We start from the raw sequence: 18,015 nt of genomic DNA, 5'->3' as shown, positions 1-18,015 counted from the left end.
GATTCAATCTTATGTAAATGTATCTTTCCTTTATTTTAAAGAAAAACAACGAGTTTACGCTCAGCAACAACAACAAAAAATAAAACATGAAAAAATGGGGTAGGATTTTCTGCCAGGAAGGAGGACAGACAGTTCACTGACACTATAATTCTTGAGATTAAATTCATGAGTTTTTTCGTATTATTGTCACGATTTACAGAACTCATATCCAACATTTTTTTTACTCGCAGTGTACTAGAGTGCATCGTCTCGAAGGCAGGTTTTTCAAAGGATCCCTTTGGCTTGGAATACAATTAGTATTGCTTTTGCTGTTCAAAATGTTGGCATTTTTTAGCATTTTCTTTTTCAAGTTTAGCAAAGGACAAGAGCCACTCATGCGGTCGGAACATGTATGGCCATATCATTATCCTGATTTTAGGTTGGTTATGGGTCGACGTTAACGGCCTTAATTAATTACCCAGCCTGTTGCTTGGCCTGAAGGCCAAATAACCAACCAAGATGAAGAACATTATGGAACGTGCATGCAATGAAAGCGTGTATGGCCCTAGATTATTTCAAACGCTTGAAGGTGCCCAGGATTTTTCGATTGGTGGTTATAACGGCGTTTGAAGGCCTTTATACCCCTGGCAATCAATAGGCCTAAATCTCCATGTTAAACAGCCAACACACCAAGTGATGAGGCTGTTTCACAGCGACCCTTTATGGTCTCTGTAATCCCTTTTGTGCCACGGCTTACAGGATGATTATGGGGTGTACACGAAAGCAGCAGCGGCTTAGAGCTGCAAATACCAACTCACGTAAGAGTGCTACACCATTTTGTTGGCGTAGGAGTAAATTGCTAAGGATGCCTTCACATTGTCTTGCACATAGCAGACAAATCAAAAGTCTTCTTCTTTCGCTTCTTATCTTTATATGACAGAAACGTGTGTGTGTGTGTGTCTGTAAAGATATGCTGTTACATGCTCTTGTCAATGACAGTTTGTTCTTGGGATTACAGATTCAGGGCTGCCCGTGTGTAACGGTCATTTAGTGGTTTCCTAGATGGATGCGTGTCTTGTGTACGATGTGATGAATTGTTTCACTGTAAACAAAATTCTTATCTCGAGTTGGTATAAATCCATTCGGTCGAGTTTTGAGTACTTTTTCAACGAGAAGACATTTGAGTATATAAGAACTAATGCAACCATTATCTTAGAAAGAAATGTGTATTTACTTGAGCTTGTGTGATTTGTTTGCGAAGAAGGTGTTTTCATTTAGTTTAAAATAAGAACTGAAATTGAAACTTTAGACTGATAGTTTAAACTTAACACGGGGGCCAACGTTGCCATCAAAGTTAAAGGATAATTCATTGAGCCATGGCTGAGGCATTCTCAGTGCATGTGAAGGCAGTCAGAGTGAGAACATCAAATGTTAGAACATGAGAAGAATTCAGCACAGAGAGACTTATACGTGCTGGTGAGGTAGGGCATGGGCCACATGCAAAGTGAGAGCGTATGTGGTCTTAGAATTATCTTCAACATCTGAAGGTGTTAAAGATTTTTCGGTTGGTGGATGTATCTTACGTTGACGGCCTTAATTACTCTGGCAGTTGATAGACCTAAAGCCCAAACAACCAACCAACCAGCTGAGGTAGGGAGGCAATAGGTTGACACTGGCTTGATAGTATGGTAAAGGTGCCATCACTGAAAAGGCTTCCTCTTCCCGCCTCCCCCTAACCTCTCTCCACACACTCGCACGCCACCTATTACACTTCCTGCCTCTGGCTATATTCCCACATTCTCACGAATGAAATGGTAAACAAGTAAATGGATGTCGATAGCAGACCAGAACTTGATATTTATTTATTTTTTTCGAATTGTGATTTCCTTGGATGATAACTGAATGGGTCTAAAGCTTCCGCCTTCTTTTTTGTTATTCTTCGCATTCCTCTAAGACTGCGGATATCGTCTTAGAAAATGAGGAGTTGTGGAGATGGCCGGCGGCCAAGTCTGCCTGCCCTAACTTCCTCAGGGGTAATACACGGTGGCATGCGTCCTGGCCCAGGGGGTTGGGCCGCGGGGCAGTTTTTGAGAGGTAGTCGTTAGGCTCTTCCACCATGTTGCTCGCTGATAGGCACAGACCTCAGCCCTCACCTGAAGCCTACCATAATCCAACTGCATCCTACAGTCTCAAGCTTTGGAGAGTGACTTCGTCCAGCACTCCTGCGTAGGATTGCTAAGGATTCGTAAGCGTTCGCCAGGTGCTATTGTCTAACCATCGTTTATCCAGTGGTAAGAGAAGACTTCAGACAGGTTAGTCGCTCTACCACTGTGAGTCGAGTAATTTATATTCGGTGTCTTGATTATGGCCAGCATCCTCTCCGTAGCTACTTTAAGAGCATCGTGAGTTATTCCTCGAGTTGTGACGTAGGCTCAGTACCCGCTTGTGCTGAGCTGGATGTTCCTTGGGGGGGTTCCGACGCTGCGGGGCCTCAGTGTCGCAGTATGAGTTACTGTGGATGACCAGGTATTTTGATATGACGCAAGAACATTTTGCATCATTCTGAAGACGCTCACCATCTTGCGTGAGTAGGGCGCAACAGTTAGCGGATGTTAGGAAGCTCCTGATATTCCCGTGTCTCACTATTAACGGACACTTCCGCGATGTACGATAATTTCTGGTAGCTTCGCTAGCCATCTTGGCGTCTCTTCTCAATCAGCGGGAGGGTTACAGCAGTTTTCTCACCGCTGCCTGCATCACTCAGAAGTCCATTACTGATGGGTCCTCAGATGAAAGTCCTGTTCTACATCTCGAACTGTAGTCCGACGCAGAATGAAACCTGCTCTTGGCTGCTATAGTCTAAGAGAAGGAAGCGGTATCGCTCGGCTGAGTCAGGCACTGATGACGTGCGGAGAATCACCCAACAAACATATTGAAAGGCGTCCGTCCAACCTACCGGGGTCTCAGGCTCCAAATAGCGTTTATATCGACCTTGTACAGCTTTCGATATTTTATAACATTGTTTACAGTGAGTTGTGGCTTGCTCCAATACTTGACTAACGAATCGATCAAATTACCCAGTACATGATCATTATCAAAGTTTAAGTCATTACTGGTATTTGATAACTAATCAGCGATAATTTACATAAGATATAAAAAGGCTCAGTCATTACCAAGTCCTCAGGAAAGGTGGTGTGGCGGTTGGGTACATCTGGCATGAAGTAGATGTACGTACGTCCATCAGTGTGAACCCATCTGGTCATGATACTGAAAGATACTGTCCACAAGCATGAGTTTTGGATCACGAATACCAAAGTGCATGTTATACGTAAGCAAGCGTAACCTAAAAAAAAAAAAACCTAGCTTAAAATCAAAGGTCTTGTCATTAATAAGAAAAGTAGCTTAACCTGAAAACCGTTAGTAATCTAACCCAGACGTAACCTGATCTCACCTAAAATCGGTTTTCCCATACGTCGTCTCGACTTGCCTACGTAATTTTACTACCAAAGGTATATACGAACTTGAGATTATGTGCGAATGAATATGAAAAGGAGTTTAACAAAGTGTCATCAGTATTATGTACTTTCACATGCACACATTAAAAAAAAGTCGGTGTTTTGTGACGCATAAAACTGGTAATATATTTATAGTCGGGAATACAACATATTTGTAATCTCCTCTGAACCCGGTGAAGTTTATTTCGCCTCCACGGGCAACGAGCTTCGGGCTTGATCACAGCGGCGGTAATGCGATTGACCCAGATTGTGCGCGTGCGGTCGGTTTATAAAGGAAGTCAATCTTATTTCTGGAAGACCCTGAATCGCTATGTAACTTCGTCAACATAGACCAGAGAAACTGTCACAGTTATGTGTCATGTTTATCAAAAAGTTTCACGAAAACGAGACAATAGTAGGATTAGCTAGGCTACATATTCATTGTTGACCGTTACTTCTTTTGAATTAAACTGAGATCATAGTAGTTGTTATCAAAGATTTGCCAGGCCTTAGCTAGGCACGAACCCTTATCTTTAAACAGCCCGTTCTCCTCTTAACACTTTCTTAGCTCGTGGGTTTTACGAGTCTTTTCCAAAGCCGAGAGTATTACAGGAATTTACCACCTGCATGGAGGATGGGATAAGAGAACTGATTGACGATTTTTTTTTCTCGTGTATATATGGGGGAAAAGGATCACCGTGAAAACTCCTGACGATACTGTATGAGTAAACGAATTAAGCTGACGAACTCTTCAATTGACGAACTCTTGATTGATGAGGAGGTTGAGTCGACGACTCATCTATCATATGCACACACGTCACCTTGTGCTTCCCCATGTCAAAACCAGTTAACATACTTCCTCATTACTATTACATATCTTACTGACATACTCCACCCCACCGTGGGCCACCTTTCCTTGATATGTCACGTCAGGTATAGAAACTTCTACCCCGCCTTCTGCAGCGTTCTATGAGCTCTCCTCTGGACTTTTCCTGCTGTGGTAATACCCTTCATTGCTTTCATCACTCTTACAGTTAAAGTGATGGCCCGCTATGCTCTTTCAGGAATCCTGTGTAAAAAGGTTCATATGTCCCTCAGTCAGAATGCCTTAATCTATATTTGGTTCTTATTAGCTGCTAACCTATTTACATTGAAACACGTGATGTAGTGGGTAGCGTTATTGACCATGATTCAGCACGTGCCTATATGGGTTGGAATCCTAAGGCGCGGCATTCTACCTGGCATTCTACCCACATTTAACCCAAGGTATTCATCCTCCCCTAAGGGTTGGTCGATAATTGGATACCTGGTTTTCGCTGTGTCGGTGTGTCTGTACTCACATAGGATTAAAAACAAGGTAAATATAACAGTTTTAAGAGACGAGGCAATACAAATAATATACTGATAGCATTCATACACATGTACACACGTTCGTAAAACTACCTCCTCGAAATGTGCATAGATAGTTAATTACGCAGGGTTCTATAGTTCCTTCAAACCGTGCTGAAATGCAGCAGCTGCGTTTAATACAGGGACATGGCAGTTGTGTCTTGGATGTATCACGAGAAGTAAGGAATGATAGATGATCGAGTCGGGGGGAAAGAAAGAATTACAGGTGTTCGTGTTATGAGGAAGGAGGTTTGATTCGATCGCGTCATGAGGACGGTGACTACCCACCACTCTCATGCAGTGACCATCTGGAGGGGACCTGCGGTTCAAGATTTACGTAGTCTTCTCGTCCCTGCAAACATGTCGTTAGGGACACCATCATTACAGTGATGACTTCTGCAGCGATGGCGGTTCCCCCTCCTAGCTAGCTCTAGTGACTGACTCTCTGTGGTAGCAGATCCAATCAAGTGTTAAGCTCCAACCACTACTGGGTCTTCTCTATCCAACCTTCCTTTCATCGATTCCACTGATGTCACCCAATCAAGCGAAGTTGGTCTGAAGATTCAAAATATAAAAGTGGATATTCTTTATATCATGATGTATACATCATTTTAGTCATGTTATATGTGATTTATCTTCGCCTTGGTTGTGGGAGATGAGGATTGAGGGCTGCCTGCGTCGACCTGTGGACCGAGGGAAGCCCTAGGAAGGTGAGAGTGAGGAAGGCAGGTCCTCCCGGGCGGCAGTGGTGAGGCGGGTGATACAGTAGAGCTGTCTGCACCCACACAACGACCACACCCACGCCCTCCTCCTGCTGCAGTGGAATCTCCTGGATCTCTTTGACGTAGCTTGCAAGCCCAACGCGTGAGGCAGGGGCTCAAGGAAGGAGAATAGTTTGATCCGTTTCCGTTTTATCGTGGAGCTTAAAAAGATCTGATCTGTGTTTACATTCCAGCTTGATAATATGAGTATTCTGACTCAAAGAAAATTGACTGTGAGTGGGTGTGTGTGAGGAAGAGAGCCATCATGACGAGGACATTATCAACTGGACTGGAAAGTTGCACAATGGTGACGTAAAGACCGTCTTAGTACGCATGATGAGGAAACATTTGCTCAATGTCCGATCACAAAGGACGTGTACTAGTAGTAGCCTGTAGAAGACGACAAAATGAACTGGTAAGTGGAGGTGACTTTAGCTTTTTCAATGACCCCAAGCCAGTTGATGCTTGTGTGTCCTTCGCTCTACTTTTGTTGTGTCATATCATTAGCATGTCGTAATAGATAATCATAGGAAAACTGATTTCTGTCACATATTTCTATAATTTTCTTACTGTATTGCATTAAGAACACCTTGCTGTTTTATACATAAAATCTGGACCCCTTACTTTGATTTTTTTCTAACGTCATTTCGATGGATGAGAATGCGTGAGTTAAGCTAGGCTTCGACTTCTTGTTTCGCTGAACGTTATTTGTAAGTTCTCATCTGAATTGATTTTTTAGGTGAATATTTATTTAAATGCACTACGAAAATAACGTATGGAAGTGTAAGAAAACAACACTTTTTGAAAGGGGGTTTAGAAGGGTGGTGATGAGATATGGTGACAAAGAAATACATCAAAAGGGTAAGTGGCGAGGACTATGATCATATTTTTTATATACTTATGTAATACACCAGAACCTACAGAAACTACTTAACTTTCCCTAGCAATCGAAGTTTACTTCATTTTGATGTCATTGGAAAAATTAATCGTTTTTGTCTGAAATTTTTGGTAGCTCGGGGGTTTGAGCGCTATGTGGTTTTCCCTCCACACAAACCCGCCTCATTTTTAGTCAGCCGTGTTTACTAGGTGATCTATGGTTGGAAGACGCCGACAATATTGAAAATTAAGGCGATTCTTGTTCCCTGGGGAAAGTTAGGTGAGATTTCAAGGTTGTATCAAGTGACGGCAGTGTCGTTATTATATTTCGACCGCAACATTGAATACAGAAATCTGCTAGCAAGCGAAGTAAGGTGAGGCTTCAAAGTTGATGTAGATTTCTGCAAGTGTTTCACCAACATTTTATATTAATCTGTTAGTTTCTCTGGTATTTGATAGGCCTTCACGCTGTGACTATTATTTTACAGAAAAAGAATCCAAACATTCCGTTAGTCTGAATCACCTCTGCTCTGTTAGGTGCCCTTAAACTACATATTTATAGATTTTTTTTTATTCAATTTTTGAGCCATATTGACGTGTCACCGTCTGGAATCCTTTCTCGTCATTAGATAGGATACTGTTTCTCCAAGTGTCGTCTCGTTTGATCCATATACTGTTTAAAATCGTTCAACACGTCTTATGCAGGAAACTTATAGTCATCTGACATAGATAAGTGTCTCATTCGTTTTTCGCCTTCAGAAGCTCACTAAGAAACAACAGGATGGTAACAGGTTTGTAACTGTCTGTAATGCACGAGGAGGGAGTCCTGCACTCATGGTGTCCCATCTCTTCGAGACTTTGTCATATAACTTTTTAAACTTCACTTAGCTTTCTGCACTGACTATGTCCTCTTTCTTCTTACCTTTTTTTTTTCATAAATTTCTTGCTGAATATCATGTCCTATGGTGTTTGCATCTCAAAATCTTTTGAAAATCGGTTTGCTGTCTCCGTTATCAGCGTGGTTTAAAGGATGTGGTGAGGTTACCCCTCACTCTTCTCCCTTTTATGGTAGACAGATATAAGGCTTTTAGCCTCTCCCTGTAACTCAACTATCTTGATTTTGGTGCCATTTATGTTTCCTCAGTTTGACTTCTTTCTCTTTTAGCTCTCTGTGCTTCGTTAGGTGCCTTGACCAAACCTATGGAACATATTCTTTCTATTTTAGCTCCCTGTGCCTCTTTAGGTACGGTGACCAAACCTATGAAGCATATTCTAGTTTTTGCCATATGTAGGGTGTTGTGCTCTGGAAGACTTTGTCAGAAGTCTTAGTGTTGCACCTAACTTGTGATTCATTGTATAAGACTTGTACTTTACGGTAAAATTAAATAAATCTTGAAGAAAAGTCAGGCCTCTCTTTGTACAATAGGAAAGGGACTGTAGTTCACGGTCTGACTTAAGGTAGATTTTGCCCATATAATTAGTCTTTACGCATGAAATAAGGTTAGTCACAGTCGCATCCGTTTGGAATGGAAACATTAAAAAAGAGAATATTTTCAGTGCATGAAAGGTTATTCTGTCATCTACTTCACGTATTTGTACAATTGTAATGTTTACGGACTCGCTATTTAACAGATTTAAGAATCTAAAACATTTTCGCTACACTGCAAGTTACCTTAGGCAAAGTTGTCATCGTCACTCGACGAAAAAGCGTATGGTCTGTCGTGGAATCTATTATTCCAAAAGAGTCCTGTATTTCCATGATCCAGATTTCAGTGAAACATTGAAGCTACAGAAATCCCATAAAGAGGATGTATGATTAGTTGATTATATTTAACACGGTAACTCGCGAAGGGGTAGGCTTGCAACTTTCATAATGATATTAATGAATAAGGATTTTTCTTTAAAGGCAAACAAATCCAATGAGAGCGGGCTTAACAACTTGAATCTACTTAGCTTAGAAAAAAGACGGTTAAGGGGTGATCTAATACAGACATTTATGATTGAGGCTTTGATGACCTCAATCTAGAAAACAACATAAGATTTGATTCGTCTGGGCAAGCGTTTTACCTCGAATGAGGCTCTTTTTTTTTTTTTTACCGAATTCTTAAAATGTATAATAATATACCAGTAAGAGTGGTTGTAAATAGTATTATGAATACATATTGGAATAGCTTTGATAAAAATTTCGCTTCAAGTTCACGACTATCATAATTTGCGCTTAGTTACACAGTCAGTTTTCAGTTTTTCCAGTTGGAGTTATCTGCATGCCTTTCTGATCTTACCAGACAAATCTGTGAGTATCTGATACCTTCCATAATAACAGATGTCCTTAAAGGGACTCAGTGCTCCGCTCCTGTTTGAATTCCTCTTAAGATATACCATCAGCATTTTAAAGTAATGAAAAATAGAATTGTATGTTCTGATACGTTGTATCCAAAAACATTAAAAACAACTGCAGATGAGATAGTATATATCCTTTGACCTTTTGTTCAGTAATCATAGTCTGACATTTTTCAGTCGTGGTAAAACCTTTGACCTTTTTTCGACAATGAAACCTTTGATCTTTTGTCAATGATAATGAAGCCTATGATTTGTGCAGTAATAATGAAGCCTACGCCCCTTTTTTCTTCATTGCCCCTTACTGTAGATAAAGTTGCGCAGGCTTGTCAGTTTAACAATAATATTGAAAAAAAGGGCAACTGAGTCGATTCAGAAATTAACTTCCGTAGTTAGCAATTATATGAAAACCATCACTGGAGGCAAGCCTGCTTATCATATAGGTGATCTATTATTGGCTGACTGGCTGTAAACAGAACTGTGATTATGGGCAGGCTTCAGAATAGCTGGACGTAACAAACATACGTCGATAGATAGATGTACTGAAAAAAGAATGGTGATTAGAAATACTGGGTTAGAAAAAAAGGGACGTACATAAATTAACGTGAGTGAGTAGGGCTGGGGTTCAATAGGTCTTACTGGATTAGGTGATAACGAACAAGCATGCACAGGAGAGGTTGTTGGATGTGAACGTGCTGAGACTGGCAGGCAGATGGACTTCCATTTCCTGTCCTAGTTGGGGCTTGTGTGAAAGTCTTTAGTAGTTTTAATGAAAGAGGAATGGACGTGTGGAAAAGAAGTGGTGAATATGAGTGACCTTGAAAGAGAAGCCTGTGTGCTGAAATGCCAAGAGAAATTGAGTTATGAGTGGCATAAGGTTATATAAATAAAGGGAGTGGGCGAGGATATAAGATTTTTAGGGAAGCAGTGCTTTGCATGTGCTGGTGAAGTGTGTGTTGCGTGGGAAGTAGGTGTACTAGAAAAGTTTGTTAGTGGTATGATGAAAAGGTTAAAATGCTTGTGAAAAAGAAAAGTGTAAAGGCGGCGTCTGCGGGGAAGGAGTGTGAGTGCCAAGATGTTCAACAGAAGGCGTCAATAGGAGGGTGCAGGGCTGAAGAAAGAGGGCGAACCAGGGGAAATAAGAAAATGTACTGGGAGGAGGGGAATAGTGCGAGGAAAACAAGTGAACAAGGAGTGCTAGTGAAGGGAACAGATATTAAAGTAGTGATAGCTAAAGAAAAGGGGAAGAGGAAATGGTGAGTATTTTCAAGGATTGTTGAATGTGTAAGGTGGCAAATGTGGTATGTTTTGGTTAGAGAGTTATGCGTCCTTCCTCGGTGCTCTGATCTCCTGCGGTGTAACGACCTTCCATGGTGTGACGACCTCCTGAGGTGTAATGACCTCCGGCGGCTTGACGACCTCGGCAGCGTGACGACCACCGGCAGCGTGACGACTTTCCGCTCTTGAGCTTGCAGAAACCACACAGACCAGTCTGTGACTGTATAAATTCTCTCAGATTCTGTAACCTTACTGTTTGCCCTAAATGCTTAGAAATCAGAGCGTCACGTGCCCTTCTTGCAAACCAAGTATAGATAGGCGGGCACCAGTGGCATGGTAAAGGTATTTAAGTTAAACTATTGCCGATTCCTCTCTCTTATTTTGGTCTCCGAAGGCGCGATGAAGTAGCTGCTTTAGCTGAATTTGAACAAGGAGAACCAACTCCGTTGTAATGGTATGATCATCTGGCAACTGGCAGTCTGTCAAAACCCTTTGAGATCTCTGTAATCCTTTTTGTATTTCCGCTAATGGGATGAACATGGCCGTCACCACAGACCAGGCGCTGTTACCGGCAAGACTTGAAAACAAGGAAGCCGTGGCAGTTGCCTCATCGGTTCTTCAGTTCCAGGAGACAATGGCAGTGAAAAGCGTAATGAAGTCCAGACGGACTTCGACCAACTGGGAGGAATGGGTTCATTGGTCTGTGAGATATTATCTCCCTGTGATGTCGTGCTGACGGTGCATTCGCCTGGAATAATGATGGCCAGGAGGCAGCCATCGCTTCGAGTCTGTGCAGCGGCCGCTTTTCTGAGCAACAACGTCAACGTCAACAAGGCCCGCAGCGATGTCATAGTCAAACATTTTATAAATGCTGATGCTGGGGAGGACGACGACCTGCAGAGAATGCTGTTGAGGCTATTGGGAGTGGACGATCTCTGGAGACTACCTACTGGGAAGTACCACAGGAATAATGCTATGCGATGGATGCCGAAGTGTTATAGAGGCGCGAAAATTTAACGTCTAATTCTGTTCTCCCCATCTTCAGTCCCTTAGAAATAGTGAAATTAATTATGGAAAAAAAAACCATAAACATGGATGGGGAAGGCTAGCAAGCCACAACAACACAGAAAGAGGTTTTTGAAATGAAGTTTTGGACAGTGTGAAGGAAGCGTGTGATTACAAAGCCACGACCGCAGATCCCTGGTTGTCCGTAACCACAGGAATGCTACTGATTTCCGCTCCACCATTTTGGTTCATCGACAGCGAACGCTACGAAAGAAAAATCTAAGTAATTTTTTCAGATCTCTGGGTTACAGAAGCTAAGTCGACATAACAACGTTAGGAAAACGTAAGTTGAGACGTTGAACTAGCTTTCTAATCCGATAAATTTATATTTATCCCCCATCATTCACAAGTTTATTTACAAGTGTGAAGTGTACAGTCAGCGCCATCTGTTTATTAGTTGGATGTGGAATGATAGCCTCGTCCTTGTAGCTGAATGGCAGCACTGTTGGGAATTCCAATCTGACATGTTTTAGTTAATGTATTTGCCGTCATGGCGCCTTTCTGATGGTATTTTCTTGTTTTTATGACCTCATAACCCTGACGGTACGTCCCTTGAGCACGGCTGTATGACTCAGGATTAAGATGGTATAATCTTTGAGCTCGACTGTACGACCCTGGAGCACGACTGCACGACGACGTGTAGGACGATACGACCCTTGAGCACGACGGTACGACCACTGAGCATGACGTTACGACCATTGGATATGGTGGTGCGAACCATGTCAGTGTCTAGCCAACGGCCAGCACTGTCAGTAGATTTTGTAGTGTCGCCAAAAACTGACAAGTGTTGACAGTGAAGTGTTGGTTTTTCAGCAGTATGATTTCATTGTTTTTCAACGTTCGTTTCCTCCAAGTGTATGTGGCATATACTCTTAGGTTTCGTCTCGAGGGTATTGTGTTAGGTCCCAAGTGTATGCAATGTGCGCTTAGTTGTTGAATTGTTTCTGTATTGCCTGCATTTGTGTTTTTTCGTCTTCCATTTATTTATCACTGTGTTGCATGCAAGTCCTTGTATATATATATATATATATATATATATATATATATATATATATATATATATATATATATATATAAATATATATATGTATATATATATATATATATATATATATATATATATATATATATATATATATTTTTTTTTTTTTTTTTTTTTCATACTATTCGCTATTTCCCGCGATAGCGAGGTAGCGTTAAGAACAGAGGACTGGGCCTTTGAGGGAATATCCTCACCTGGACCTCTTCTCTGTTCCTTCTTTTGGAAAATTAAAAAAAAAAAAAACAAAACGAGAGGGGAGGATTTCCAGCCCCCCGCTCCCTTCCCTTTTAGTCGCCTTCTACGACACGCAGGGAATACGTGGGAAGTATTCTTTCTCCCCTATATAATGTGTGTATGATATATAATCATGTTGAAAAGTATATGTCTTATACTAGTGTGTTTTGTGTTGGTTACAGAGAGTGTAACATTGTCATTACACATTGTCTACACTCGCTTGCGCTGTGTCCACTAGGATGTGAGGCTGCTATACTAACGTGTGTATGGTATCGTACAGAGCGTGTTGGGCATTTATACCATGTGTTATGTGTCCTGCAGGGTGTGTGGTGCATTACTTGTGTTTTTTGGCCAGGTGGATTTGTGGGGCTATACTGACGTGAGTTATGTGTCCGACAGGGTGTGCAGACTTTTCTAAAGTGTGGTATGTATCCTACTGGGCTTTTGGGGCTATACTATCGTATGTATCCTACAGGGTATGTAGGGTTTACTGTCGTATGTCATATATCCTGTAGGATATCTGTGGCTATACTAACGAGTGTTCTGTATTCTACAGGGTGTGTGAGGCTTCAGTGACGAGTGTTACGAATCCTACAGGTTGTGTGTTGTACAACCTTCAGGATGTGTAGCCCTATAGTCTAACGTGTGATATTTGTGCTACAGGGTGTGTAGGGCTGTATGATTATCGTGTGTTATATATCCTACATATATGATTATCGTGTGTTATATATCCTACATATATGATTATCGTGTGTTATATATCCTACATATATGATTATCGTGTGTTATATATCCTACATATATGATTATCGTGTGTTATATATCCTACATATATGATTATCGTGTGTTATATATCCTACATATATGATTATCGTGTGTTATATATCCTACATATATGATTATCGTGTGTTATATATCCTACATATATGATTATCGTGTGTTATATATCCTACATATATGATTATCGTGTGTTATATATCCTACATATATGATTATCGTGTGTTATATATCCTACATATATGATTATCGTGTGTTATATATCCTACATATATGATTATCGTGTGTTATATATCCTACATATATGATTATCGTGTGTTATATATCCTACATATATGATTATCGTGTGTTATATATCCTACATATATGATTATCGTGTGTTATATATCCTACATATATGATTATCGTGTGTTATATATCCTACATATATGATTATCGTGTGTTATATATCCTACATATATGATTATCGTGTGTTATATATCCTACATATATGATTATCGTGTGTTATATATCCTACATATATGATTATCGTGTGTTATATATCCTACATATATGATTATCGTGTGTTATATATCCTACATATATGATTATCGTGTGTTATATATCCTACATATATGATTATCGTGTGTTATATATCCTACATATATGATTATCGTGTGTTATATATCCTACATATATGATTATCGTGTGTTATATATCCTACATATATGATTATCGTGTGTTATATATCCTACATATATGATTATCGTGTGTTATATATCCTACATATATGATTATCGTGTGTTATATATCCTACATATATGATTATCGTGTGTTATATATCCTACATATATGATTATCGTGTGTTATATATCCTACATATATGATTATCGTGTGTTATATATCCTACATATATGATTATCGTGTGTTATATATCCTACATATATGATTATCGTGTGTTATATATCCTACATATATGATTATCGTGTGTTATATATCCTACATATATGATTATCGTGTGTTATATATCCTACATATATGATTATCGTGTGTTATATATCCTACATATATGATTATCGTGTGTTATATATCCTACATATATGATTATCGTGTGTTATATATCCTACATATATGATTATCGTGTGTTATATATCCTACATATATGATTATCGTGTGTTATATATCCTACATATATGATTATCGTGTGTTATATATCCTACATATATGATTATCGTGTGTTATATATCCTACATATATGATTATCGTGTGTTATATATCCTACATATATGATTATCGTGTGTTATATATCCTACATATATGATTATCGTGTGTTATATATCCTACATATATGATTATCGTGTGTTATATATCCTACATATATGATTATCGTGTGTTATATATCCTACATATATGATTATCGTGTGTTATATATCCTACATATATGATTATCGTGTGTTATATATCCTACATATATGATTATCGTGTGTTATATATCCTACATATATGATTATCGTGTGTTATATATCCTACATATATGATTATCGTGTGTTATATATCCTACATATATGATTATCGTGTGTTATATATCCTACATATATGATTATCGTGTGTTATATATCCTACATATATGATTATCGTGTGTTATATATCCTACATATATGATTATCGTGTGTTATATATCCTACATATATGATTATCGTGTGTTATATATCCTACATATATGATTATCGTGTGTTATATATCCTACATATATGATTATCGTGTGTTATATATCCTACATATATGATTATCGTGTGTTATATATCCTACATATATGATTATCGTGTGTTATATATCCTACATATATGATTATCGTGTGTTATATATCCTACATATATGATTATCGTGTGTTATATATCCTACATATATGATTATCGTGTGTTATATATCCTACATATATGATTATCGTGTGTTATATATCCTACATATATGATTATCGTGTGTTATATATCCTACATATATGATTATCGTGTGTTATATATCCTACATATATGATTATCGTGTGTTATATATCCTACATATATGATTATCGTGTGTTATATATCCTACATATATGATTATCGTGTGTTATATATCCTACATATATGATTATCGTGTGTTATATATCCTACATATATGATTATCGTGTGTTATATATCCTACATATATGATTATCGTGTGTTATATATCCTACATATATGATTATCGTGTGTTATATATCCTACATATATGATTATCGTGTGTTATATATCCTACATATATGATTATCGTGTGTTATATATCCTACATATATGATTATCGTGTGTTATATATCCTACATATATGATTATCGTGTGTTATATATCCTACATATATGATTATCGTGTGTTATATATCCTACATATATGATTATCGTGTGTTATATATCCTACATATATGATTATCGTGTGTTATATATCCTACATATATGATTATCGTGTGTTATATATCCTACATATATGATTATCGTGTGTTATATATCCTACATATATGATTATCGTGTGTTATATATCCTACATATATGATTATCGTGTGTTATATATCCTACATATATGATTATCGTGTGTTATATATCCTACATATATGATTATCGTGTGTTATATATCCTACATATATGATTATCGTGTGTTATATATCCTACATATATGATTATCGTGTGTTATATATCCTACATATATGATTATCGTGTGTTATATATCCTACATATATGATTATCGTGTGTTATATATCCTACATATATGATTATCGTGTGTTATATATCCTACATATATGATTATCGTGTGTTATATATCCTACATATATGATTATCGTGTGTTATATATCCTACATATATGATTATCGTGTGTTATATATCCTACATATATGATTATCGTGTGTTATATATCCTACATATATGATTATCGTGTGTTATATATCCTACATATATGATTATCGTGTGTTATATATCCTACATATATGATTATCGTGTGTTATATATCCTACATATATGATTATCGTGTGTTATATATCCTACATATATGATTATCGTGTGTTATATATCCTACATATATGATTATCGTGTGTTATATATCCTACATATATGATTATCGTGTGTTATATATCCTACATATATGATTATCGTGTGTTATATATCCTACATATATGATTATCGTGTGTTATATATCCTACATATATGATTATCGTGTGTTATATATCCTACATATATGATTATCGTGTGTTATATATCCTACATATATGATTATCGTGTGTTATATATCCTACATATATGATTATCGTGTGTTATATATCCTACATATATGATTATCGTGTGTTATATATCCTACATATATGATTATCGTGTGTTATATATCCTACATATATGATTATTATTATTATTATTATGATTGTTATTATTATTCATTAATCAAAGCATTATTTTCCGCGTGATTCGAGTATTCCCTCCAACCCCCCTCCTCCACCCACATTGAAAATGCTTTTAATAATTGGAAAGCACTGGGGCGGCGGGACCCGCCCGCCCACTCTAAACTAACCGACCCCTGACATTTTTCGGCCTGAAAGTTTGAGCGCGTACAAGGCCTGAGCTGCAGAAGGTCAGCGAGCCAGCGAGGTGGTGTATTTTCACTCTGCTTTCCATGAGCGCACAGCATTGGACAGACAATGACCTTGACCTTTGATCTCTTGATCTTCAAGGGACGCAGCGAGCGTGTTTGGCACACACACACACACACACACACACACACACACAGTATATATATATATATATATATATATATATATATATATATACATATAGAATGGCGTTTGCACGACTGCTGAACTTGATTCGTCAGGCTTTGAACGCGCGAGTGAACAGTGTCCGGACAAGCACATACAAATGCATAATTCCACGCTTTAAATATATATATATATATATATATATATATATATATATATATATATATATATATATATATATATTCTTTTTTTTCTTTCTTTTAAACTATTCGCCATTTCCCGCGTTAGCGAGGCAGCGTTAAGAACAGAGGACTGGGCCTTTTTTGGAATATCATCACCTGGCCCCCCTCTGTTCCTTCTTTTGGAAAATTAAAAAAAAGAAACGAGAGGGGAGGATTTCCAGCCCCCCACTCCCTCCCCTTTTAGTCGCCTTCTACGACACGCAGGGAATACGTAGGAAGTATTCTTAATCCCCTATCCCCAGGGATAATATATATATATATATATATATATATATATATATATATATATATATATATATATATATATATATGAGTGTGTGTGTGAATAATTGATTATCAAGTTTATAACCATTGACTAATCTTTCACTTTTTTCAGTAGCGAATTTTAGTTTGTGATAAGCAGTTCATATCATTTATTCAACGCTCTCTTCCCCTTAAAAACCTACTACGCTACCGTTACAGATACATTTGCGTCGATAAACATCATAAACATTACGTGTCGTTAGTTTGCCGCATCTGCTGTGGTGGCAGTGTTAGCGATGCATCGAAACGCACTTAAGAGACGAGTGATTACTGTGGTACTGTGAGAGAGTTTTGATGGCGGACGTAACTGAGCTGTGGCGCCTTGCCCAAGAATGTCGATTGATCCCGACCCTTACAAGTCATCGTCTGGCAAGAAATATCTAGATAAGAGTTACCAACTCGTCACACAGTCTCTTGTTTCATTCCAGGTGGGACTAATCATGATACATCCATTGTCGTCATTCCCCGTATTTCCCTACACAAGGTCGAGTGTCGATCACGTGGTAGGA

Source organism: Panulirus ornatus, chromosome 55 (assembly GCF_036320965.1).
Source record: "Panulirus ornatus isolate Po-2019 chromosome 55, ASM3632096v1, whole genome shotgun sequence".
Taxonomy (NCBI): Eukaryota; Metazoa; Arthropoda; class Malacostraca; order Decapoda; family Palinuridae; genus Panulirus; species Panulirus ornatus.
The sequence above is the reverse complement of the archived record's forward strand: the minus strand, read 5'-3'. Positions refer to the sequence as shown.